General features: G+C 37.3%; 1 protein-coding gene across 1 annotated transcript in view; it reads right to left on the bottom strand.

Annotated features, from left to right (window-relative positions):
- EXOC6B (exocyst complex component 6B) overlaps positions 1 to 26,009 on the bottom strand; it is a 710,495-nt gene that overhangs the window by 253,475 nt on the left and 431,011 nt on the right. The window lies entirely within an intron of this gene.

The raw sequence follows: 26,009 nt of genomic DNA on the forward strand, positions 1-26,009 counted from the left end.
CTCCTTCATCATCATCACCATCATCATCATCATCTGGTTGCTTTTGGCAAGGTTCAGTAGCTACAGAACTCTCCTTCATCATCATCATCATCATCATTCTTTATAGGGCACCCATTTATGGAGCGCCTACTCCATGCCAGACATATAGTAACTCCCCGCCTCCGCCATCTTCTGGGACCAGCCCCCGTACCCCCCACCGCCTTTTCCTCCTCCGAATCTTTTTAATTTACTAAATTTATATGAAACCAGAAGAAAACTATAATAGATATTTAAAGAATTTCTTTCTGGCCAAGAATCTTCTATGCTTTAGTCTTGATTTCCATTGTCATCTTGGCAAACATTTTTGCTTTATTTACAAAATGCTTACATATGTGTGTCTTTAAACCCAAATTTACAGTAAAGGATAAAGGGTGTAGCCATTAATCAATACATGCCCAATTCAAAACAACAGTAACACCACCAGCACACGCCTAATGTTACTCTACTGCCAAGGACTAATAATAGTGTCAGAGCAAAACCAAAGAAAAAAATATATATAAAGATAAATAGAAAAATTACAGATGTGTGGTTTAATAAAACCAATATACACTTTAAATGTGATGCTCTGGGACACTGACTTTAACCTTTGTCTCAATTTCCTTATCTGCCAAACAGAATTATTATAATAGTTAAATAAAAATAAATCTTATGTAGCATTTTTAATATAGTACTTGGATTATATGATAAGTACTTAGTCAATATCTTCTGATATATTATAACTTTTATTCCTATGATCCTATATAGTAAATAATTGAAAATGACATTAGGTATATTTGCTTAAAATGTAAGTATTTTATGAATGTATCATATTTTACAAAGTATATCTTTTATAGTCATATGATTTTCTTTTTTTAAATCAAATAATTTTGTATGTGCAAAACAGTGGAAAATGTATTTCCTGTTCTGAAGCAAATCAAGGAGAACATGCAATTAAGTGCTAAATTGAGCATAATAAACCCTAAGCCCTATACAACTTTAGCTGAAAGAAAGTTATGAGGGCACAACAGTCAGAGACGGTTTCACAAAAGTGGTGGGGCTTGCTGGGCGACCCTCATTATATACCAACAACAATGACATGGGAATATTTTTAAGTGGCTTAAAAATTGAAATGGAGGTAATATAAAGTATCCTAAAAATAACAAATATTACTACTATATAAACCTCCGTAGAATGAGAATTACTTGTAATGAAAAATAAAAACTCTTCCTTTCTCTTTCCTCAACCCTGTTCAGGTTAAAGGTTAACTTTATCAAGTCATCTCATTAACAGACATGTCTTTGAAGGTATTCAGTCTTTGCTATGCTTAACGTTTCACCAGGCTACAACCAAGATGCCAAAGAATTTGATTCAAATATTAATGAGCAAAAGGTCATGATGAAATAATCTACAAAGCTCTATTAGTTCCTGTTTTCTGACCCTATCCAATTCCCATTGCCCTTTTTCTAGTCCTCTCTTACTACACACATTTATAGTCACTGGCTTACTTTCAAGACACACCCTCTAAACTGTAATTTCACTTGAAGTGCATTTTAATGGAGGCCTCCCAGATGCCAGATCCCCAATCCAAGGATGATCTGTAGAGACATAAAGTTAAAATTAAAAGGAAGAAAAGGAATCAACCAAAAACTAAATCCAATTTTGATGCTTAACTACTAGAACAAAAAAGAGAAAAGAAAAAAAGGAAAAATAAGAAAGAATCCTTGTCTTTCAAACTTTCCAATAAGCCATTTAATAATGTGACAAAGCAAGAGTATTAAAATATTAACTAAAGCTTCCAGGAAAACCTCTATAATCTCAATTGTTTATTCAAGACCTTTACAAACCTCATAAAAAATTAAGTGGGCTTGGAAAAAACACACCACAGCCATAGGAGAAAGTTTACAAAATACAATGGTAGACGCCTGACTGTCTGCCAGCCAGTCTCTTTTAACTTCCACATACAACTTATTACTCAGTTCCTAACTGGTCAATACCCTAAATAAGAGCATTTCTCCTCCCAAACACCTCATTAGCCCTAGTTTTTTTTTTTTTTTTTTTTTTTTTTGCTTTTTTAAGCAAAAGTATCCTGTAGGTGCTTTGGTCATTACTTTCTGCCAATAACAAATACTTCATTCCAGAATATTTAAAACCTTAGGTTTCTCTGAGGGAAATCATTTAAGATATGCTTTACAAGAATTTAATGAGCTCTTTAATTAACCTCAATATGAGAGAATGGTGCATGAAACATCACGTCCATATTATGGGAAGTGGTAGTAAAAACAAGATAGGACTAAAAAGGAAGTGATATCGAGAGAAATAGCAAATATTTGGGTTCATATTAACCTAGGTTCAAATCTTCGCACTTTTAGTTATGTGACCTTTAGGACAGTTATTTAATCTTAGTTAGACTCATCTTCCTCAGCAGTAAAATGCAGATAATGTTGCCAACCTAATAGAGACTGTATGCAGCAAATGAGATAATAGAATATAGAGCCCTGTACAGTGTATGGCACATAATTGGGGCCCAATGAATAATAGATACCTTATTATAAAATATTCCCATCTTGTTGAGAAGTATTGTCCACAGGTTAAGGGAAATTCAAAAGAAAATGTTATATGGGTGTCCCAGATAGAACTAAATATTCTACATTTCTTGAAAACTGGTTGTGGTAAAATTTCACATAAAATTGGAATATGAACTAGACTAATAATCAACTTTTATACACCTAGAAATCCACTGAGTTAATCATGTTGTAGAGAGGATACTCTTAAATCATTTATATCTTTAAAAAACAATGCTGTATATTCTCCCCACCCTCTTCTTCATCGCTTCTGAATGGCCCAGAAAGGAGCTGTAAAAGAGGAAACTTCATCACAGTGCATCTGTGTGAAAGCACCAAAATATGTTAACAATTAGAGAAGAGGAAACCTGAAAGACTGCTTTGTTAATTAAGGAACTTGCTATCAAAGAACGCATTAAAAGGTAATGAAACCAAATGGCTATTAAAATAAATATCCACTGAAAAGAATTTGCCTGGCTAACAGCCCCTCAATTTAGCTTCTTCTAAATATTCCTAAATAGCATAGAGCCAGAAAAAGAAGAAAAGCCACAACAATGCTAAAATAAAGATTAATGAAATCACAAGTGATCCTAAACAGAAGACAAAAGGTGAATTGAGAAAAACCTACCTAGGAGTCAGAATATGGGACACTAAACATCCTTGAAAAGTCCTCCACCATCTATCCCCTGTTCTCAGAGTTCCTGGATAAAGTGTTACAGAGAACCAGGATCTATAGTTTGCTACTCCTAGCCATCATGTTAGAACATGGTTCTGCTTATTCCTAGTGACTCCATCACCTATTCCTCGCTACTCAGCCTCTCTCTTATGTAAACATGTAGAAGTAAAAGGTAAAAAACCTTGCCAAATTGTGTTATTGAAGACAAATAGTCCCTTGAGCAAAGCAAAGTAAGAACAAGAATCTTTGTAATAATAGGAGATGCTAGATATTTATTATTTACGTTGTACTCAACAAATTTAGAAAATTTTCAGAGTTCCAGACATTGCTGACTGGAAGAAGATGTGGACTCTACTGAAAAAATATGTTTTCAAAATATGTTGCTTTTTTACTCATTATCTGTGTTCTCCCTTTTACCTCAATAATAAAAATCCATGGCAATTACAAAAATTATAATTCTCAGTCTGCTGTCAGATAGGAAAGGCAAAGAATTTGAAAGTAGCAATTCCTGTGGAAGCTCTTTTGTCTCCTTCTCCTCTTCCTTCTTTCCTTCTTCCTCTTGACTTTAATATAATTGTGATGGTTAGAATTTAGCAGCTATCTTGGAACCCTGAGGAAATGGTCAAAAGGATAACAAAGACCTCAGCCCTGATATTCCTCAGTCTCTGACTAATATCATTTCTGGAGTTCTTCTTATATAAGAAAATATACTTTTGCTGGGTGCAGTGGCTCACGCCTGTAATCCCAGCACTTTGGGAGGCTGAGGTGGGTGGATCATGAGGTCAGGAGATTGAGACCATCCTGGCTAACGCGGTGAAACCCCGTCTCTACTAAAAATACAAAAAATTAGCCAGGCGTGGTGGCATGCACCTGTAGTCCCAGCTACTCAGGAGGCTGAGGCAGGAGAATCACTTGAGGCCAGGAGGCGGAAGCTGCGGTAAGCCGAGATCACGCCACTGCACTCCAGCCTGGTGACAGAGTGAGACCCCATCTTAAAAAAAAACAAAACAAAAGAAAATATACTCTTATATATTCAAGGCATTGAACTTGGTTACCTGATACTATTGACACCTGCTAACTATGTGAAAGCCAGTAGAATCTGAAATCATATGAGAGATGTGCATATTATTATGCATATAAATGATGTGAATATAAAGGATGAGAAAGCCATCAAATGGGGCCGAATAAAATGATCAAGGGCTATCTACTCAACTTGTTTGTTCAAAGCATACAATCTGTAAAAGATCCCACCATATCTGAGGTGGAGAAAGGAGGGAAATAAGATACTAGCACGGGGCACAAGAAAAAAATACTGCAAAACAAAGGAAACGGTACAGCATTTGTAATGGTTAATTTTATGCGTCAAAATGATTGAGCCACCAGGTGCTCACATATTTGGTCAAACATGATTCTATATATCTGTAAGGGTGTCTTTGGATGAGATTAACATTTGAATTAGTAGACTTGAATAAAGCAAACTGCCCTTTCTGATGCCAACCTCATCAAATTAACTGAAGGCCTGACTAGAATAAAAAGCCAGACCATCTTGCAGAAGTTTTCCTAACTGCCTTGAGTTGAAACATCAGTCTTTTCTGGCCTTTGAACCGAACTAAAGCATCAGCTCTTCTTGGCTCTCAAGCCTGCCAGTGTTCAGAACAGAAGTCAAATCATAGGCTCTTCTGGTCCTCAGGCATTCAGACACAAACTGAACCTACACATTGACTACCTGGCTCTCCAGCTTGCCAATTTCAAATCTCTCTCTCAGGCCAAGCCCAGCAGCTCACACCTGTAATACCAGCACTTCCAGAGGCCAAGACAGGTGGATCACCTGAGGTCAGGAGCTCGAGACCAGCCTGACTAACATGGTGAAACCCTGTCTCTACTAAAAATATAAAAATTAGCTGGGCATGATGGTGCACGCCTGTAATCCCAGCTACTTAGGTAGCTGAAGCACGAGAATGGCTTGAACCCAGGAGGCAGAGGTTGTAGTGAGTCAAGATCGCGCCACTGCACTCCAGCCTGGGCAACAGAGAGAGACTCTATCTCAAAAAAAAAAAAAACAAAACAAAACAAAACAAAAAACTCTGTCTACACACACACACACACACACACACACACACACACACATGCACACACGGTTTTGTTTCTCTGGAGCATCCTGATTAATACAGCATTTGAAACAGAATAAGCAAGTCTTAAAAAATTATATATTGAATGATTGAAAGGAAAAGTTCAAGAAACTCTTTGGTATCTAGAGTATAAAATAAACTGTTTTAAATGACAGAAAAACATAAAATAAAAAGAAAATAGTAAATCCTCCCTAATTCATTCTGTGAAGCTAGTATCACCCTGATAGCAAAGCCAGGCAGTAAAAAAGCAAAAAGAAAAAGAAAAAAAATTATAAGCCAATATCCCTGCTTAACATATCAACTACGTATGAGCATATGATCCAGCAACACATCAAAAATATAATATACCACAATCCAGTGTGTTTTATTCCAAAGATGCAAAGATAGTTCAATATATGCAAATCAGTAAATGTGATTTGAAAGAGCATTTGATAAAATTCAGCATCCCTTCATGATAAAAACACTCAACAACTAGGCAGAGAAGAAACATACCTCAAAATAACAAAAGCAATATACAACAAACCCACAGCCAACATCATACTGAACAGGGAAAAGTTGAAAGCATTCCCCCTAAAAACCGAAACAAGGTAAGGATGCCTACTTTCACCACTCCTATTCAACATAGTACTAAAAGTATTAACTAGAGTAATCAGGCAAGATGAAGAAATAAAAAGTATCCAAATAGGCAAAGAAGAAGTCAAACTATCACACAAAAAGTATCCAGATAGGCAAAGAAGAAGTAAAACTATCTCTCCTTGCTGATGATATGATTCTATACCTGGAAAACCCTAACGACAATACCAAAGGATTCTGGGATTTGATAAATAACTTTAGTAAAGTTTCAAGACACAAAATCAATGTACAAAAATCAGTAGCATTTCCATACAGCAATAATAATCAAGTTGAGAACCAAATTAAGAACTCAATCCCATTTACAATACCTACAAAATAATAAAATACTCAGAAATACATTTAACCCAGTTGGCAAAAGATCGCTACAAGGAAAACCAAAAAAACTCTGACAAAAGAAATCATAGATGACACAACCAAATGGAAAAACATTCCATGTTCATAGACTGGAAGAATCAATATCATTAAAATAACCATACTGCCCAAAGCAATCTACAGATTCAATGCAATTTCTATCAAAATGCCAATGTGATTTTTCACAGTAATAGAAAAACCTATCCTAAAATTCATATGGAACCTAAAAACAGCACAAAAAGCCAAAGCAATGCTAAGTAAAAAAAACGAAGCTGAAGGCAACACATTATCTCACTTCAAATTATACTACAAGGCTATAGTAATCAAAATAGCATGGTACTGGTATAAAAATAGCCACATGGATCAATGGAAAAGAAGAGCGAACACAGAAATAAAGTCACATATCTATAACATACTGATCTTCAACAAACTTACCAAAAATATACACTGTAGAAAGGACCCCTATTCAGTAAACACTGTTGGGAAAATTGAATAGCTATATGCAGAATAATGAAACTGGACACATTATCTCTCACTATATATAAAAATTAACTTAAGATGGATTAAAGACCTAAATGTAAGACCTGAAACCACAAAAATCATAAAACAAAATGTAGGAAAAACTCTTGTAGACATTGGTCTACACAAACAATTTGTGACTAAGATCTCAAAAGCAAATAGAACAAAAACAAAAATAGAGAAACAGAAAAATGGGACTTAATTAAACTAGGAAGCATCTGCACAGTGAAAGAAATAATCAACAGAATAAATAGACAAAGTACAGAATGGGAGAAAATGTTTGTAAGCTATGCATCTGACAAACGGCAAATGTCCAGAAGCTATAAGAAAGTCAAACAAATCAACAAGAAAAAAATAAATAACCCCATTTAAAAATGGGCAAAGGACATGAGCAGACATTTCTCAAAAGAAGACATATGCAGCCAAAAAAAAAATGAAAAAATGCTCAACATCACTAATTATCAGAGAAAAACAAATTAAAACCACGATGACATACCATCTTATATCAGTCAAAATAACTAATAGTAACAAGCCAAAAAACAAGATATTGGTGACAATGTGGAGAAAAGGGAATGCTTATACACTGTAGGTTGGAATGTAAATTAATATAGCCTATATAAAAGACAGCATAAAGATTTCTCAGAAAACTAAAAAAGAACTACAATTTGACCCAGCAATCCCACTACTGGGTATCTACTCAAAGGAAAAGAAATCGCTACACCAAAAAGATACCTACATTCACGTATTTATCACAGCACTATTCATAATAGCAAAGATATGGAATCAACCTAAGTGTCCACCAACAGAAGGTTGGACAAAGAAATGTTTTAGATAGATAGATAGATAGATAGATAGATAGATAGATAGATAGATAAACAGACATATAGATACAACATTTATGTTAATGAGCTCCAAGTGGAAGGACCTTAAAGAGATGAGTTCTATACAAGAAAATGTTATATATGGCCAGGTGTGGTGACTCACGCCTGTAATCCCAGCACTTTGGGAAGGCTGAGGTGGGTGGATCACCTGAGGTCAGGAGTTTAAGACCAGCCTGGCCAATGTGGTGAAACCCTGTCTCTACTAAAAATACAAAAATGAGGCAGGTGTGGTGGTGGGTGCTTGTAATCCCAGCTACTTGGGAGGCTGAGGCAGGAGAATCACTTGAACCCAGGAAGCAGAGGTTGCAGTGAGCCGAGATCATGCCAATGCACTCCAGCCTGGGCAACTAGAGCGAAACTCCATATTTAAAACAAGAAAAAAAAATGTTATATGTAGGTTTTTATATATATTATATATATATTTTATATATTATATATATTTGAAAAAGAATGAAATCATGCCTTTTCCAGCAACATGGATGGAACTAGGGTCCATTATCTTAAGTGAAATGACTCAGAAACAGAAAGTTTCTATTAAAAAATAAATAAAAAGAATGCCACGCCCAGAAACATAGCATAAATCCAAAAAGTTAAAGGCAAAACTAAAATTATAAAAACAGAGGAAAAAAATTACAGCATCAATAATATTGACACTTGACTTTTCAACAGAAATGACAAATGCAAGAAGATGATGAGATTTCTGACATAAGATTTTTTAAAAATCCTTCAAAAATGAAGAAAAAATAATTCTTTAGACAAAAAAAATGGCCTCATAGATAGAATGAGTTAGGAAGCATTTCCTCTTACTATTAGCAAAATTTTAAGAATTTGTGTTAATTCTTTTTTAAAAGTTTGGTAGAATTCTCCACTGAAACCATCTAGTCTTGGACTTTTCTTTAACAGGAGGCTTTTGATTACAAAATCTCTCCCTTCTCTCATTATAGGTCTGTTAAGATTTTGTATTTATTCTTGAGTCAGTTCAGGTAATGTGTGTGTTTCTAGGAATTTGTCAGTTTCACCTAGGTTATCTTCATATAGTTGTCACAAATTACATTTTATACATTTGTCCTTAATAAAATGTTTATAATTATATTTAAGCATTTGTCTTTTAAATCATGTAGAAATAAAATGTGGAATTGTAAACCAAAAATATAACACTGGTTTTTATATTTTCCCATGAATTTACTTTTGCCAAAGATTTTTATTTCTTCAGATAGCCTGAGTTACTATCTACTTTCCTTTCATTTCACCATAAAACAATCTGTCAGCATTTTTTGGAGGGCTTGTCTAGTTGTAACAAATTCCCTCAGATTTTGTTTATCTAGAAATGTGTTAAAATCTACATAATTTTTGAGGAAACGTTTTTGCCAGATGTAGAATTCCTGGGCTTTCTCAGATAGTTTCTGTCAATGTATGTTGCTACTTTGAATAGGCCATACTTTCCTGTTTTGTTGTATACTTTGTGATTTTTGTGTTGAAAACTAGCTACTTGAATAATATAAGGCAGTAACTCCGGAACTCAGATCCTCCCTTTTCATAGGGTTTGCTTTTTTTTAATTGTTGAGGCTATAGTAGCCTGTTTTTTAGTGACTTTTCCAATATTTTTGCAAAGACTATATTCCATCATGAATATTCATACAGTCTCTGTTCTTTCAGCTCATGCAGAACTGAAGTTTTGAGGGAGATTTCCTGGAATATCAGGAGCAACACAAAAAACAAACCCAATAAAAAATTTTAAAACCAAGACCAAAAAACCAAAAACAACCAAGTCCCAGTCAGTGCAAGTTGGGTCTCTGCTGGGGGATTTCAGAATTTATACAGGCTTGCACTGAGACCACAGATCTACCTCAGGTGAAAGATTAGGGTCTATTTAAGTCTTTTCTGAGTGTATTGCACTTAGCATACACATGGCTTTATAAATTTACCAAGCTTTTCCTCTTGGGGTTTAGACAGTCTATTGTATGTCTGCATTGTAATTTTTTGTTCCACACACCTGTAAGTTTTTATTTCAGTTTACAACATTTTGAAACACTGCTCATCACTTTTCTGGTCTGAGTTTTAAGTTCCACAAAACAAAGACAAATGTCTTCATTGAAGTAGCTCTAAATAAGTTAGAACAGATATACACAATAATTTGTACATAAAACATACCCTAGGGCCAGTGTGGTGGCTCATGCCTATAATCCCAGTGCTTTGGAAGGCCAAGGTGATAGGATTGCTTGAGGCTAGAAGTTTGAGATCAGCCTGGGAAACATAGTGAGACTTCATCTCTATAAAAATAAAAATAAGGCCGGGCGCGGTGGCGGGCGCCTGTGGTCCCAGCTACTCCGGAGGCTGAGGCAGGAGAATGGCCTAAACCCGGGAGGCGGAGCTTGCAGTGAGCTGAGATTCGGCCACTGCACTCCAGCCTGGGTGAGAGCGAGACTCCGTCTCAAAAATAAATAAATAAATAAAAATAAAAAGTAAAAAATTACCCAGGCATAGTAGTGCATGCCTGTAGTCCTAGATAGGAGGCTGAGGTGGAAGGATGGCTTGAGCCCAGGAGTTCAAGGCTACCGTGAGCTATGATTGTGCCACTATACTGTCCACTACGGTCCAGCCTGGGCAACAGAGCAAGACCCTGTCCTTAACAAAATAAAAAAACTTAAAGACATGTTCTGCTCCCTCTGGAACTAATAACAGGGTCCCACAGTGGGAACATGGGATGCCATTGTTCCCCTACAGAGGAAGGTGAAGGGCAAGGGCAAGTAAAAATTGCACACAGCTTTCCAACATTTCTGAGTTGCCTTTATCTTAATTCAACATTCATTTTTCTGCTGTAATCCTTTGACTCTTCTCCAGAGTTCTGACAAAATTGGTTCTGACAGTTTCTGCTTATTCTTCAATGTTTCTGTAGGATGATTTTGAAGCTGCATATTCTGCCATTTGCAACCATCATTACCAGAGACTGCTTTTCTTACGTCAAGCAGCTGTATCACAAATTATATGTTGTAGATCAGCAATGATCAATCTTATTTCCAATAATGGGTACCATGGTTCTTGATGGAACATGTCTGAAAAATTGTTCTCCTTTTTCATGACTGTCTAAAAACATAAAATAAGTGTGGTCTATTTCATCTGAATGCCTGTAGTTATAAGTGAAAACTACTATGTGATTTCAGTATCTCAATTTGTGTCTGTGTTAACACTTAGGTTAGTATCAAGTAAAAAACATTTCTGCCACAAGCAAAAGGCTATACATAGGCCTTTGTGCAGTTGTATCAGGTGAAGGTCAAATCAGCTTACCAAACAGTATGAAAAAAGTCTTACAATGGTTAAATAGATGAATATGGTAGAAATACTGAAAAATCACATACCACATGTTAAAAGATATTACTATATTCATGTTGAGTATACCAATTTAGCTCTGGAAAACAACATTGATCTTATGAAGCTAATTTTAATTTTACTAACATTGGTTGTAAATATTTATACTTGTTATAAATTTGTTTTTGATTTATAGATATATAAGAACTATATGTATAACACATTTATACCTACTTTATATACATATAGGTAACACTACTAAGAAAAAAAAAATAACCATTGGGAGAGAATTCTAGTAGTCAAGAAATTTTAGCTCTGGCACATGGCAGACTGAGCTGAGATAAAACATAGTAATTATAGGTGAGGCACGGTGTGGCCCCAGTACTTTGGGAGGCCAAGGCTAGTGAATAGCCTGAGCTCAAGAGTTCAAGATCAGCCTAAGCAACGTAGTGAAACCCTGTCTCTACTAAAAATACAAAAATTAGCTGGGTGTGGTAGTGCACACCTCTGGTCCCAGATACTTAGGAGGTGGAGGTGTGGGAGGGTCTCTTCAGTTCAAGGAGGTCAAGGCTGCAGTGAGCTGTGGTTGTGCCACTGAACTCCAGCCTGGGTGACAGAATGAGACCCTGTCTCAAAAAACAAACAAATAAACAAACAAAAATAGACATTATCAATTAAATATAATAATACTTTTAGTAACACATCTGAGCTTCAAAAAAAAAAAAAAGGAAATCTCTTGGTGCTAGAAAGGAGCAGGAAACAAGCCAGAGGAGTAAACTCTTAGGCTGATTTTGCTAAGATCTCAGGAGGACATGAGGCCGAATTCCATAATAGCTACATATTGGATTTTACTACCAATAGAGAAATAGGCCCTGGGTTCAGCAGAAGGAATGGAGAAATAAACCAGTCTCCAGCATATGGATGGGACCTCAAAAGGCTATACTTCTATTGAAAAGGGAGGAGATTAAAGTGACACGGAAGCTTGGTTTCCCCTGTGCACTTGCTGGTAGGGGAAAAAAACTAGTATCTCATGAGAAACCAAATTCCAAGTGTGGGTTTGCTGTCAGCATTTATAATACCCATGTAGTATATGAATGCCTACGCCATAATATAAGCAGAATCTGGTCATGGATTAGTAAAACCCCTGAGACAACCAGGAAAAAGAAATGCAAAATAGGTCAATAGGAACACTTTTATAATCTAGGAAACATGAGTTTCCACAGTAAAAACAATTCCTGTGAAAAATGAGCTCATAATCAAAAATTTAAAACTGCCTAAAGAAATGATGCCTGAGGAGATAGAGTCTAAAGATCAACAAGTAGAATCAAAAGCTAGACAAAAACTTGAGATGAAGGAACTTTTTGAGAGATAGATAAAATATGTATGTTTAAGATGAAAAACAAGATAAAAGTAATTTAAATCATTACAAAATAATAGCATACTATGAAACAAACACATATGAAAAAGAACCAAACAGCACTTCTGGAAAAATACTGTCATTGAAATTTAAAAATTAATGAATGGCATAAACAGTAGATTGGACTAGAAAAAAAACTGAAGATTTATGAAGAATATAAGTCAAAGATATAAAAAGATAAAAATCTCAACAGTAACAAGAAAGAAAAACCAGATTGGTTACAAACAAAAAATAAATAAGACTGACATCGACAACAAAAGGCTACAAAACAATGAAATGTTATCTGTTATAGGCTGAAGGAAAATTAGGTTTAATTCAGAAATCTAATACTAGCTATAGGTGAACAAAGGTGAAACAAAAATATTTTCATTTAGGGGATCAAAGATCACTGAAATCTGAGAACACTGCTCTAGGTAACAACCAAAAGCCCACAGAGTATGCACAGTCATTGCAAGTAATAGATATACATCCTCTAGGTGCTACAAAAGACCTCAAGTAGTGGCCATCTGATTCAATCCACTATATGAATGATTACCACAACATTTCTATTAAGAGGATGTCTGGAACCTAACACAAATGTCTGCAGAAAGATGAAGCTCACTAAATCAAGGAGACACTTTTGCCAAAAAGTTATTTTGCTACTGAAGGCAACAATTATATATCTTAACCCTCTAAGTTATCTTTTTTTTTTTTTCAAGGCTAAATAAAATTTCTTTCACATATCTCCATAGGATTTAGTTCTTAGTTATTTCTAGAACACAGCATTTTCTTTTAGAAGTACTCTAGCTCATCAGCATCTTTTTTAGACTATAAAATAAGCAAAATAATTGATCCTGGCATGTTCTAACCAGCATAAAGTAGAAGAAGCTTTTGTTTTAGTCCAGAAGGTCTTTTTCTTTCGTTCTTCCTTATTGTTTTGTTTTGTTTTTGTTTTTGTTTTATTTCTGTTTTTGTTTTGTTTTGAGACAGAGTCTAGCTCTGTCGCCCAGGCTGGAGTGCACTGGCGCGATCTCAGCTCACTGCAAGCTCCGCCTCCCCGGGTCACGCCATTCTCCTGCTTCAGCCTCCTGAGTAGCTGGGACTACAGGTGCCCGCCACCACGCCCGGCTAATTTTTTTTTTGTATTTTTAACAGAGACGAGATTTCACCATGTCAACCAGGATGGTCTTGATCTCCTGACCTTGTGATCTGCCCGTCTCAGCCTCCCAAAGTGCTGGGATTACAGACGTGAGCCACCATGCCCAGCCCAGAAGTTCTTAAACTTTAGCATACAACACAATTACCTGGAAGAGTTATTACAACATAGGTTGCTAGGCTAATGTCCAAGTTTCTGATTCAGAAGGTCGGCATAGGGCCTGAAATTTTGCATTTATTTATATTTTTTTTATTTTTAAGAGATGGGTTTGGCCGGGCACCATGGCTCATGCCTGTAATCCCAGCACTTTGGGAGGCTGAGGCAGACGGATCATGAGGTCAGATGGAGACTATCCTGGCCAGTATGGTGAAACCCAATCTCTACTAAAAATACAAAAATTAGTTAGGTGTGGTGACACGCGCCTGTAATCCCAGCTACTCTAGAGGCTGAGTCAGGAGAATCGCTTGAACCTGGGAGGCGGAGATTGCAGTGAGCTGAGACCACTCTACTGCACTCCAGCCTGGCAACAGAACAAGACTCCGTCTCAAGAAAAAAAAAAAAAGAAGAAGAAATGGGGCCTCTCTATGCTGTTCCAGGTTGGTCTCGAACTCCTGGCCTCAAGTAATTCCCCCCACTTCAGCTTTCTGAGTAGCTGGTACTACAGGCTGCATGAGTCACCACACCTGGTGAGATTTTATATTTCTAACAAGTTGTCTAGTGATATTGACTCTACTGTTCCATGAACCTCAGTCTAAGATCAATTTAGCTTTTTGGCAGACCTACAATCTTGTTGACTAAATCTGAACTTGCAGTCAATTCGAATTCCCAAGTCTTTTTTATAAGCACAGTTGATTTTAGTAACCTACTTACCATTCCCATTTCTTGTTTTGTAACACATTGATAAAATCAACAAAAAGCATGTTACAGAAACCAAATCACTAATTATACACTCACATATGAAAGAGAACATATTATTCTTTATATTTTAGCTTTAATTCACGAGCTAAAAGGAGTTGAAGACATCTGTCGTCTCCAATTTTACAAGTGAGTCAGTTTTTGAGATCTCTTGGTGTCCTTTCCCTGACATTAAGAGAATTCCAAGGCTCTGCACTGAGTATTCTACAAATAATTTTTCTAAAGTCCCATAACAACAGCACAATTGCTAAACAATGAATCAACTACACAATGCTTTCCAAAAACCCTTGAAAAATAACCATTGGCTCCTTCTCAAGTATATGAATAGTTTATCTAATTGTCCAATTACTAGAGGTCCAAAAAACCAGTTTTATAAATACTTATCCACAACTGAAAAAAAAAAAAATTAGTTGCAAGGTTGAGTGCTTGACTCCAGTTAGCTAATGTGACAAGAAGACAAAGAACCCTGCCATTTCCACATAACATGGACAGAGGCCCTCTGTGCAGGGATATTAATATGCTAAGAGAAGAGCCTTTTAAGAAACAGATGCACTCAGTGTCAATCAGCTAAACTTTAGAAATTAATGACCTTCACTAGCTTTGCTTAGTCATTTTTTGGTGCCAACTTCTTGAGTACCCAAGTTCAATTCAAGTCAGTTTGACAGATTCAAGATACATCCCAAGAATACGATATTCAACTCTACATAAATTTACCAGCTCACTGAAAGGGCTCAGCTCTGTTAATACTTACCCTAATTCAAGATGTTTTGGTTAGCACAGGATCAGTGGCCAGACAATTGCTACATTACATAATTCTATGACATTTCTTTTATTGTTAGTTGGGTTATTTTATTTTATTTTATTTTTTGGTAGAGACAAGGTTTCGCCATGTTGCCCAGGGTGGTCTCAAACTAACTTAAGACTCTGTGCCCACTGAGTTGGCTGAGTTAAGTTGATAATAAGTACTCTTCTGTCACTGATTGGGTAAAAATATTTATGCTAAATGATATTAACATTTTCTGTTTTTAAATATTTTTCATTTAAGAAATATAATCAATTGCTATAGCAACCCTGAGGCATCCTTAACACTCAGATATTCATTTACATTTTCAAGTCAGGAAAGATAATGAGCTTTGAGGTTCTAAATTCAGCTAAATTAAAGAAGCCAAATCTCCCAAATGATGCCTTTACCTCAGTGTCTCAAATATTTAGCTATGGAGTTCTGAAAGCTTACAAATTAAATTCCTGACTGTCACAAAGCAAAAGATGCTGAGCCTGGAGTCCTCCAAAACAAAAATACACTGATTAAAGGCTGACTCATTGTGGCTGTGGCAAAAATGTAGTAAAGACATAGTCTTCTTAGATTAAAACAAATAAAAAACACCTATATTTGAAAAGTACCCTGAAAACTGTTAAAAATATACTGACAATTTGCTTTAAAATGTATGAAAGTCATTCAATCTGTGGTTTCTTTTTTTTTTTTTTGAGAGTATACTCAATCACAAACAGATGCTACAATTCACTGTCTCACAGTGTCCAAAGTGTGATCATCAGACTTAGATCCAAGATTCTACTAGATTTAACCATGCAAGCATAAAAGCCAATTGAATAAAACTGTTGATGGAACACTGCTTTTCCTCACTAGTGAGGAAGAATAGGTAGCACAAAGTGAAATTTCTGACTATGCATTGACCTCATCACAAAGCAATTATGATCTTGGTACACATAGTATATATAGTATATATGGAATAGTGCCAAATAGCAGTAATGGATTTATTTGCATATCTTCATTAGTACAGTGCAGATAAAAAGTGATTTCTAAGAAAGTTTGAAAGCTTATCTTATTCAGGATTCTAGAGATGAATACACAAATTTTGACCAATACTGTAGTGACTTATCAGGCAGTTTAAATTAGGTTACGCTGCAGTGACAAAAATTCCCAAATCATTGTGACTTACGACTACAAGGATTTATTTCTTGCTTATGTTACATGTCAGCTTTCAGTCAAGCTGAAGATGCACCCCTTTTCTAGGACAGCAGCCTTCATGGCAGAGGGATGACAGCCATGGCAGAAAAGTGTTTCTTAAGGATTCTGTTTTGAAGTGACATTCATCCCTTTTGTTTATATTTCATTGGACAAAGGAAGTCACACAGCCAAGCTAGATGTCACTGGTCAGGGAATTAGAATTCTCTCACTGAGAGAGCCAGCAAATAATTGGGGAAAATAATAATTCTTCTCAGAGGAGATAACCCTAACTCCTTTCCAATTATGGCAATAGACTCGCCAAGTCCTGGATCTTGTGATAACCCTTATTTAAAATCCAAATGTGGTGCCTTTTACTCTGGAGACTAATAAACTAAAAAGACGAGTTAGCTGCCCCTCAAATATCTAACATATAACTGCAGAATGGGAAGATACAACTTGCATATATCTCCAAATTGGAAAGAGGACAAATGGGAAATACAGCAGTCACTTATCTATGTAAATTCTGAAATTTTGATGGGCAGAAGATGCAAGGGCTGCTGCTTTGCCCTGGGACTGGGAAACATTCTTTAATTGGGTCCTGGTTCTTCTCTATGGGAAAAGTTTCCCAGTTTACTGTTCTCTGAGGCTGCTGGTTGTGCCCCATAGGAGCTTATTCCTGTTCCTTAATCTTCCTTGGGTCTATAAATAAGGGATTATAGAATATGCCTCCCCTCCACAAACACACACTCACTACTATCATGTTGGTGGCTGAGCAGCTTTCTCAGGCTGCTTCCTAGTCACAGAAGATTAGAGGCACAAAAGTCATTAACAATCGCAGTCTCTTTTACTGGAACCTAATAGCTCTTTTGGCAGTATAATTCCCTAAAAAGTTCAATTGGCTTTTAACTTGTTTGATTGTACTCATCTTATTACACCAGTAGCCATGCCCACAATCCTTTCTGAGATATGCAACTTACAGTAGATTTAATTACAAGTTCCTTGAGGTAGACAAATTTCTGTGGGACAGCCACACTCATCTTTTGTCCCTTCCTGTACAAAAAGCAGCAGGACCTAGACTGAATCCCTGGTGTTTTGGTAACAATACCACATACTCAGTACATTATCTGATTTCTAGTTACCTCAGGTGACAATATAACCAAAAATTTTATCATGGGAACCACCTTCTGTCCATCCCCAAAGTCAATGTCATTATCTACTAGCTATTTTTTGTATAAATATTAATTATAATGGTATCCCATTCTGGTATCAATTTCTTTATCAGTCAGCTTATAATCAATTACGATAAAATAACATACAACTCATAAATCTCAGTGGTTTATAAAACAGTTCTAATTCTTGCTCAAATTACTGTCAGATACCCTGGCTTTGTAGCATTTTAATTCACTCTGGTCACCCAGGCTGGAGTGCAATGACGCAATCTCTTGTCACCAGCCTCCTCTTCCCAGGTTCAAGTGATTCTCTTGCCTCAGCCTCTAGAGTAGCAACTTTTGAATTTTTAGTAGAGGTGGGGTTTCACCATGTTGGCCAGGCTGGTCTCAAACTCCTGATCTCAAGTGATCCGCCCGCCTCGGCCTTCCAAAGTGCTGAGATTACAGGCATGAGCCACCGTGCCTGGCCAATTCATTGGTCATTTCTGTTTCTTTTAGGTTTTCCATATTCCTGCCCCATTTTTCTAATCTGCTTATAATTAATAATTTGTAAGATTCAGATGTTAACCTGTCTGTTATATATAATAAATATTTTCCTATTCTGTCATTAGTTATCCAGCATACTCTTTAATTTCAGATTATAGTATCTTGCACATATACAAATTTCAATTTTTAAGACAACAAGTGCTTAAAAATATGATTTTGTAACAGAGAAAATTATATAAATTTAGTCTTTTAATTCTCCTGCTGTGTTGTACATTTTTACGGTGTGATATATACCTCCCTTATTCAATTTAGAGTTTATATTTGCCTTAAGTTCTATTTTATATAATGTTTATATTGTAATATATACTTCCTTTTCCTTCACATTCACCTGTAGTATCTTCTCACACATTTATTTCATATATTTTTATCTTATTTTGAGTAGCATCTCTTATAAAACACACAAAGGTGAATTTTGTTTTAAAGAAATCCTGGGAGTCTTCATGCTTAAAATTTATTTTACCATTTTCATATTTAAAGTGATTATTGACATGTTTGGACTCATTACTATCATCTTATTTCATATTTTCTATCTTATCACAGTTTCTCATCTTCTCTAATTCTAAACTGGTCAATTTTTCCTTTTATGGTTTTCCCTTCTGCTGTTATATAGCTTTCTATTATATATCCATAAATTATTACTCTGAAATTTTAAATTCATTTAAAAGATATAATTTACTTAGTGTCTACAGTTAATCAATATATTGTACTAATTTAGTCATTCATATTCTTGTACAAACATCACCACCATCCATCTCCATAACACTTTCCATTTTGCAAAACTGAAACTCTATACCCATTAAACAAGTCCCCATTACTCTCTCAACCCCTGGCAACCACTATTCTGCTTTCTGCAGGGTTGTTCTATCCAGTATTGAGAGGAAAAGTATTGAAGTTTCCCACTGTTATTGTAGAACTATGTATTTCTCCTATCAATTCTGTTAATCTTTGTTTTATATATGTTGATGGTCTGTTTGCAGATACATAAGTGTTTATAACTGTAATCTCCTTGCAGTACTAAACGTTTTGTTAATATACATCGTTTCTGTTTCTTGCAACCTTTATTTATTTAAAATCTATTTTGTCTAATATTAGCATAGTTACCTCTGTTCTCTTTTGGTTACTGTTTGCATGGGATCTTTTTCCATGCTTCTACTTTCAACCTGTTTGTGTCTCTGTATCTAAAGTGAATTTCTTATATATAGCCCATAATTGGAGCATTTTAAAAATCCATTCTGCCAAACTCTGTCCTTTTAAGGGAGGAGACCACCTCTCATATTGTCTTATGCCCAATTTCTGCCTCCAAAGAAAGAAAAAGTAAAAACTAAAAGGCAGAAATGAAATCCACAAGCACACAGCCCTGCCCACACCCTGGGCCTGGTAGTTAAAGATCGACCCCTGACCTAATTGGTTATGTTATCTATAGATTACAGACATTGTATAGGAAAGCACTGTGAAAATCCCTATCCTGTTTTGTTCCAATCTAATTACCGGTGCATGCAGCCCCCAGTCATGTACGCGCTACTTGCTCAATCCATCATGACCCCCTCACATGTACCCCCTTAGAGTTGTGAGCCCTTAAAAAGGACAGGAATTGCTCACTCAGGGAGCTCGGCTCTTGAGACAGGAGTCTTGCCGATGCCCCTGGCTGAATAAACCCCTTCCTTCCTTAGCTCGGTGTCTGAGGAGTTTTGTCTGCGGCTCAACCTGCTACATTTCTTGGTTCCCTGACCGGGAAACGAGGTGATTGGTGGATGGTCGAGCAGCTCCTTAGGCAGCTTAAGCCTGCCCTGTGGAACATCCCTGCGGGGGACTCTGACCAGCCCGAGTGACGTGGATCCTGAGAGTGCTCCTGGATAGGCATTTGCCCCGGTGGGATGCCTCGCCAGAGCAGCGTGTGGCAGGCCCCCGTGGAGGACCAATGCAGTGGCTGAACACTGGGAAGGAATGGGCACTTGGAGTCTGGACATCTGGTAAGACTAGTCTTTGAAACTTGCCCACACCATTTGAGTGGAATCATGGCCTGATCACCCATAGCGTGCCTTTATTGGCACTTTGGTTTTGGTTTTGGTTTTGACTTGGTTTGAATTGCTTGACAGGACAGGTCTTAGGAACTTGCCCATTCCATTTGAGTGGAAGCGTGGCCTGATCACCCACGGTGTGCCTTGATCAGCACTTTGGATTTGGTTTTGACTTGCTTTGAATTGCTCGACAGGATTGGTCTTAGGAACTTGCCTAGTCCATTTGAGTGAAAGTGTGGCCTGATCACCCATGGTGTGCCTGTACCGGCACTTTGGTTTTTGTTTTTGACTTGACTTGGATTGCTTGATACTTTGGTTTTGGTTTTGACCTGGCTTAAATTTCTGGATACTCTGATTTTTGTTTTCATTTTGGTTTGGTGCAAACTGCAAAAGTGTGTGTGTGCCCTTTTTACCTGTTCTTTGTTTTGTGGTGTGTGTGTGGCGTGAGCATGGTGTTTTGTCTCGAAGAAGCATAGGTCAGGCACAAATAAGCCCACCCTACTAGGAACTATGTTGAAAAATTTCAAAAAAGAATTTAAAGGAGACTATAGAGTACTGTGACACTAGGAAAACTTAAAACTTTGTGTAAGATAGACTGGCCAGCATTAGAGGTAGGTTGGCCATTAGAAGGAAGCATGGACAGATCCCTTGTTTCAAAGGTATGGCACAAGGTAACCTGTAAAACAGGGAATCCAGACCAGTTCCTGTACACAGACACTTGGTTACAGCTGGTTTTAGACCTGCCAATCCCAACACACAGTAGTTGAGAGAACAGCAGCATACGTGGCTGGCAGAGGCAAGGAAAGACCAGCAGAGAGAGAGAAAGGAAAGAGACAGAAAAGAGGCAAAGAGAGAGAGGAAGAGACAGACAAAGAAGGAGTCAAGGAGAGAGAGAGAGAAAGAGAGAGGCAGAGAGAGAGAAGAGACAGAGGCAAAAATAAAGTCAGAGAGAGACAAAGTCAGAGAGAGAGAGAGAGATACAGGTAGTTAAGAAAAAAAAAAGTGTACCCTATTCCTTTAAAAGTCAAGGTAAATTTAAAACCTATAATTGATAATTAAAGGTATTCTCCATAACCCTATAACACTCCAATATCATTTTGTTGTAAGTGTAAAAAAAATTTAAAACCTATAATTGATAATTAAAGGTATTCTCCATAACCCTATAACACTCCAATATCATTTTGTTGTAAGTGTAAAAAAGGGCGTATTCCAAAAACACTGAGGCCTTCCTATCAAAAATCCTTAACCCAGTAACCCGCAGGTGGCCCAAATGCATTCAATCTGTAGCGGCAACTGCTTTGCTAACAAAAAAAGAGGAAAAAAAAGTAAAAAAAAAAAAAAAAAAAAAATGTTAGAGGAAACTTCACTGTGAGCACACCTCACCAGTTCAGAAGTATCCTAAGGAAAAAAAGGGGGGGCAGAATTTATATAAGAAGTGTATTATATGGTAAATTCTTGTCCTAAAATAAATTAACTGGTTGTTTAAAGAAAGAAATATTTTTAATAAGTCTGAAAGTTGAGGCATGTCGAAGAATTGTCTGTGAAAGTCATGAAAAAGGAAAATGTTATAAAAAAAGAATTTATGCAAAAAATGTTGTATAATTTAAAAGTAACTAGGCCTCCTGAATGTAAAACTATTGAAAAAAAACAAAAAACACAGTTTATGTGCAAGGTGTATAAGAAAAGTAAAATATACCTTTGGTAAAAGGATTATAAGGAGGAATAAGAAGGTACATGTTTACCTACATTAAAAAGTTAAAAAAATTATTGTTTTGAAGGTTTAAGCAAGTTCTAAAACATTAATTGTAAAGAAAATTCTCTGTGTAAACCTATTAGCTACAGTTAAAGAAGTATCATCCAGTTTTTCTGTGAACTGGACATTAAAGTAAAAGCATAACAGCTTTTGTTAAAGCACCAACCTGCTCTTTAGCAAAAATTATAAAATGTTAAAGACTCTATAAAATCTTATCTTATGGTCACACATTAAAAATTAGATGAACACGTCTACAAGGTTTTATTAAAATTAAGTTTAACATTAATAACACACTAATATAAACATAAAATTTAGCTTATCTGGTATAAAAATCATATGAGAAGCATCGTTAAATATAAAATGGTGGGGGCGGAGCAAGATGGCCGAATAGGAACAGCTCCAGTCTCCAACTCCCAGCGCGAGTGACACAGAAGACCGGTGATTTCTGCATTTTCAACTGAGGTACTGGGGTCATCTCACTAGGGAGTGCCAGACAATCGGTGCTGGTCAGCTGCTGCAGCCCGACCAGCGAGAGCTGAAGCAGGGCGAGGCATCACCTCACCTGGGAAACCCAAGGGGGAAGGGAATCCCTTTTCCTAGCCAGGGGAACTGAGACACACAACACCTGGAAAATCGGGTAACTCCCACACCAATGCTGCGCTGTAAGCAAACGGGCACACCAGGAGAATATACCCCACACCTGGCCGGGAGGGTCTCACACCCACGGAGCCTCTCTCCTTGCTAACACAGCAGTCTGCGGCCATCTAACCGCAAGGCAGCAGCGAGGCTGGGGGAGGGGCGCCCAACATTGCTGAGGCTTAAGTAGGTAAACAAAGCTGCTGGGAAGCTCGAACTGGGTGGAGCTCACAACAGCTCCAGGAAACCTGCCTGTCTCTGTAGACTTCGCCTCTGGGAACAGGGCACAGCTAAAAAATAACAGGGGAAGCAGCAGAGGCCTGTGCAGACGCGAAGGACTCTGTCTGACAGCTTTGAAGAGAGCAGTGGATCTCCCAACACGGAGGTTGAGATCTGAGAAGGGACAGACTGTCTGCTCAAGTGGGTCCCTGACACCTGAGTAGCCTAACTGGGAGACATCCCCCACTAGGGGCAGTCTGACACCACAAACCTCACAAAGTGGAGTACACGCCTGAGAGGAAGCTTCCAAAGTAAGAATCAGACAGGTACACTCGCTGTTCAGCAATATTCTATCTTCTGCAACCTCTGCTGCTGATACCCAGGCAAACAGGGTCTGGAGAGGACCTCAAGCAATCTCCAACAGACCTACAGCTGAAGGTCCTGACTATTAGAAGGAAAACTATCAAACAGGAAGAACACCTATGCCAAAACCCCATCAGTACGTCACCATCATCAAAGACCAGAGGCAGATAAAACCATGAAGATGGGGAAGAAGCAGGGCAGAAAAGCTGGAAATTCAAAGAAAAAGAGCGCATCTCCCCCTGCAAAGGAGCACAGCTCATCGCCAGCAACAGATCAAAGCTGGTCAGAGAATGACTTTGATGAAATAAGAGAAGAAGGCTTCAGTCCATCAAACATCTCATAGATAAAGGAGGAATTACGTACCCAGCGCAAAGAAACTAAAAATCTTGAAAAAATAGTGGAAGAATTGACAGCTAGACTAATTAATGCAGAGAAGGTCATAAACGAAATGACAGAGATGAAAACCATGACACGAGAAATACATGACAAATGCACAAGCTTCAGTAACCGACTTGATCAACTGGAAGAAAGAGTATCAGCGATTGAGGATCAAATGAATGAAATGAAGCGAGAAGAGAAACCAAAAGAAAAAAGAAGAAAAAGAAATGAACAAAACCTGCAAGAAGTATGGGATTATGTAAAAAGACCAAATCTACATCTGATTGGGGTGCCTGAAAGTGAGGGGGAGAATGGAACCAAGATGGAAAACACTCTTCAGGATATCATCCAGGAGAACTTCCCCAACCTAGTAGGGCAGGCCAACATTCAAATTCAGGAAATACAGAGAACACCACAAAGACACTCCTCCAGAAGAGCAACTCCAAGACACATAATTGCCAGATTCACCAAAGTTGAAATGAAGGAAAAAATCTTAAGGGCAGCCAGAGAGAAAGGTCGGGTTACCCACAAAGGGAAGCCCATCAGACTGACAGCAGACCTCTCGGAAGAAACTCTACAAGCCAGAAGAGAGTGGGGGCCAATATTCAACGTTCTTAAACAAAAGAATTTTAAACCCAGAATTTCATATCCAGCCAAACTAAGTTTCATCAGTGAAGGAGAAATAAAATCCTTTACAGATAAGCAAAAGCTTAGAGGCTTTGTCACCACCAGGCCTGCCTTACAAGAGACCCTGAAGGAAGCCCTAAACATGGAAAGGAACAACCGGTACCAGCCATTGCAAAAACATGCCAAAATGTAAAGACCATCGAGGCTAGGAAGAAACTGCATCAACTAACGAGCAAAATAACCAGTTAATATCATAATGGCAGGATCAAGTTCACACATAACAATATTAACCTTAAATGTTAATGGACTAAATGCTCCAATTAAAAGACACAGACTGGCAAACTGGATAAAGAGTCAAGACTCATCAGTCTGCTGTCTTCAGGAGACCCATCTCACATGCAGAGACATACATAGGCTCAAAATAAAGGGATGGAGGAAGATCTACCAAGCAAATGGAGAACAAAAAAAAGCAGGGGTTGCAATCCTAGTCTCTGATAAAATAGACTTTAAACCATCAAAGATCAAAAGAGACAAAGAAGGCCATTACATAATGGTAAAGGGATCAATTCAACAGGAAGAGCTAACTATCCTAAATATATATGCACCCAATACAGGAGCACCCAGATTCATAAAGCAAGTCCTTAGAGACTTACAAAGAGACTTAGAATCCCATACAATAATAATGGGAGACTTCAACACTCCACTGTCAACATTAGACAGATCAACGAGACAGGAAGTTAACAAGGATATCCAGGAATTGAACTCATCTCTGCAGCAAGCGGACCTAATAGACATCTATAGAACTCTCCACCCCCAATCAACAGAATATATATTCTTCTCAGCACCACATCGCACTTATTCCAAAATTGACCACATAATTGGAAGTAAAGCATTCCTCAGCAAATGTAAAAGAACAGAAATTATAACAAACTGTCTCTCAGACCACAGTGCAATCAAACTAGAACTCAGGACTAAGAAACTCAATCAAAACTGCTCAACTACATGGAAACTGAACAACCTGCTCCTGAATGACTACTGGGTACATAACGAAATGAAGGCAGAAATAAAGATGTGCTTTGAAACCAATGAGAACAAAGATACAACATACCAGAATCTCTGGGACACATTTAAAGCAGTGTGTAGAGGGAAATTTATAGCACTAAATGCCCACAAGAGAAAGCAGGAAAGATCTAAAATTGACACTCTAACATCACAATTAAAAGAACTAGAGAGGCAAGAGCAAACACACTCAAAAGCTAGCAGAAGGCAAGAAATAACTAAGATCAGAGCAGAACTGAAGGAGATAGAGACACAAAAAACCCTCCAAAAAATCAATGAATTCAGGAGCTGGTTTTTTGAAAAGATCAACAAAATTGACAGACCACTAGCAAGAATAATAAAGAAGAAAAGAGAGAAGAATCAAATAGATGCAATAAAAAATGATAAAGGGGATATCACCAACGACCCCACAGAAATACAAACTACCATCAGAGAATACTATAAACACCTCTACACAAATCAACTAGAAAATCTAGAAGAAATGGATAATTTCCTGGACACTTACACTCTCCCAAGGCTAAACCAGGAAGAAGTTGAATCCCTGAATAGACCAATAGCAGGCTCCGAAATTGAGGCAACAATTAATAGCCTACCCACCAAAAAAAGTCCAGGACCAGATGGATTCACAGCTGAATTCTACCAGAGGTACAAGGAGGAGCTGGTACCATTCCTTCTGAAACTATTCCAATCAATAGAAAAAGAGGGAATCCTCCCTAACTCATTTTATGAGGCCA

The sequence above is a fragment of the Piliocolobus tephrosceles genome, chromosome 15, assembly GCF_002776525.5.
Source record: "Piliocolobus tephrosceles isolate RC106 chromosome 15, ASM277652v3, whole genome shotgun sequence".
NCBI classification, from domain to species: Eukaryota; Metazoa; Chordata; class Mammalia; order Primates; family Cercopithecidae; genus Piliocolobus; species Piliocolobus tephrosceles.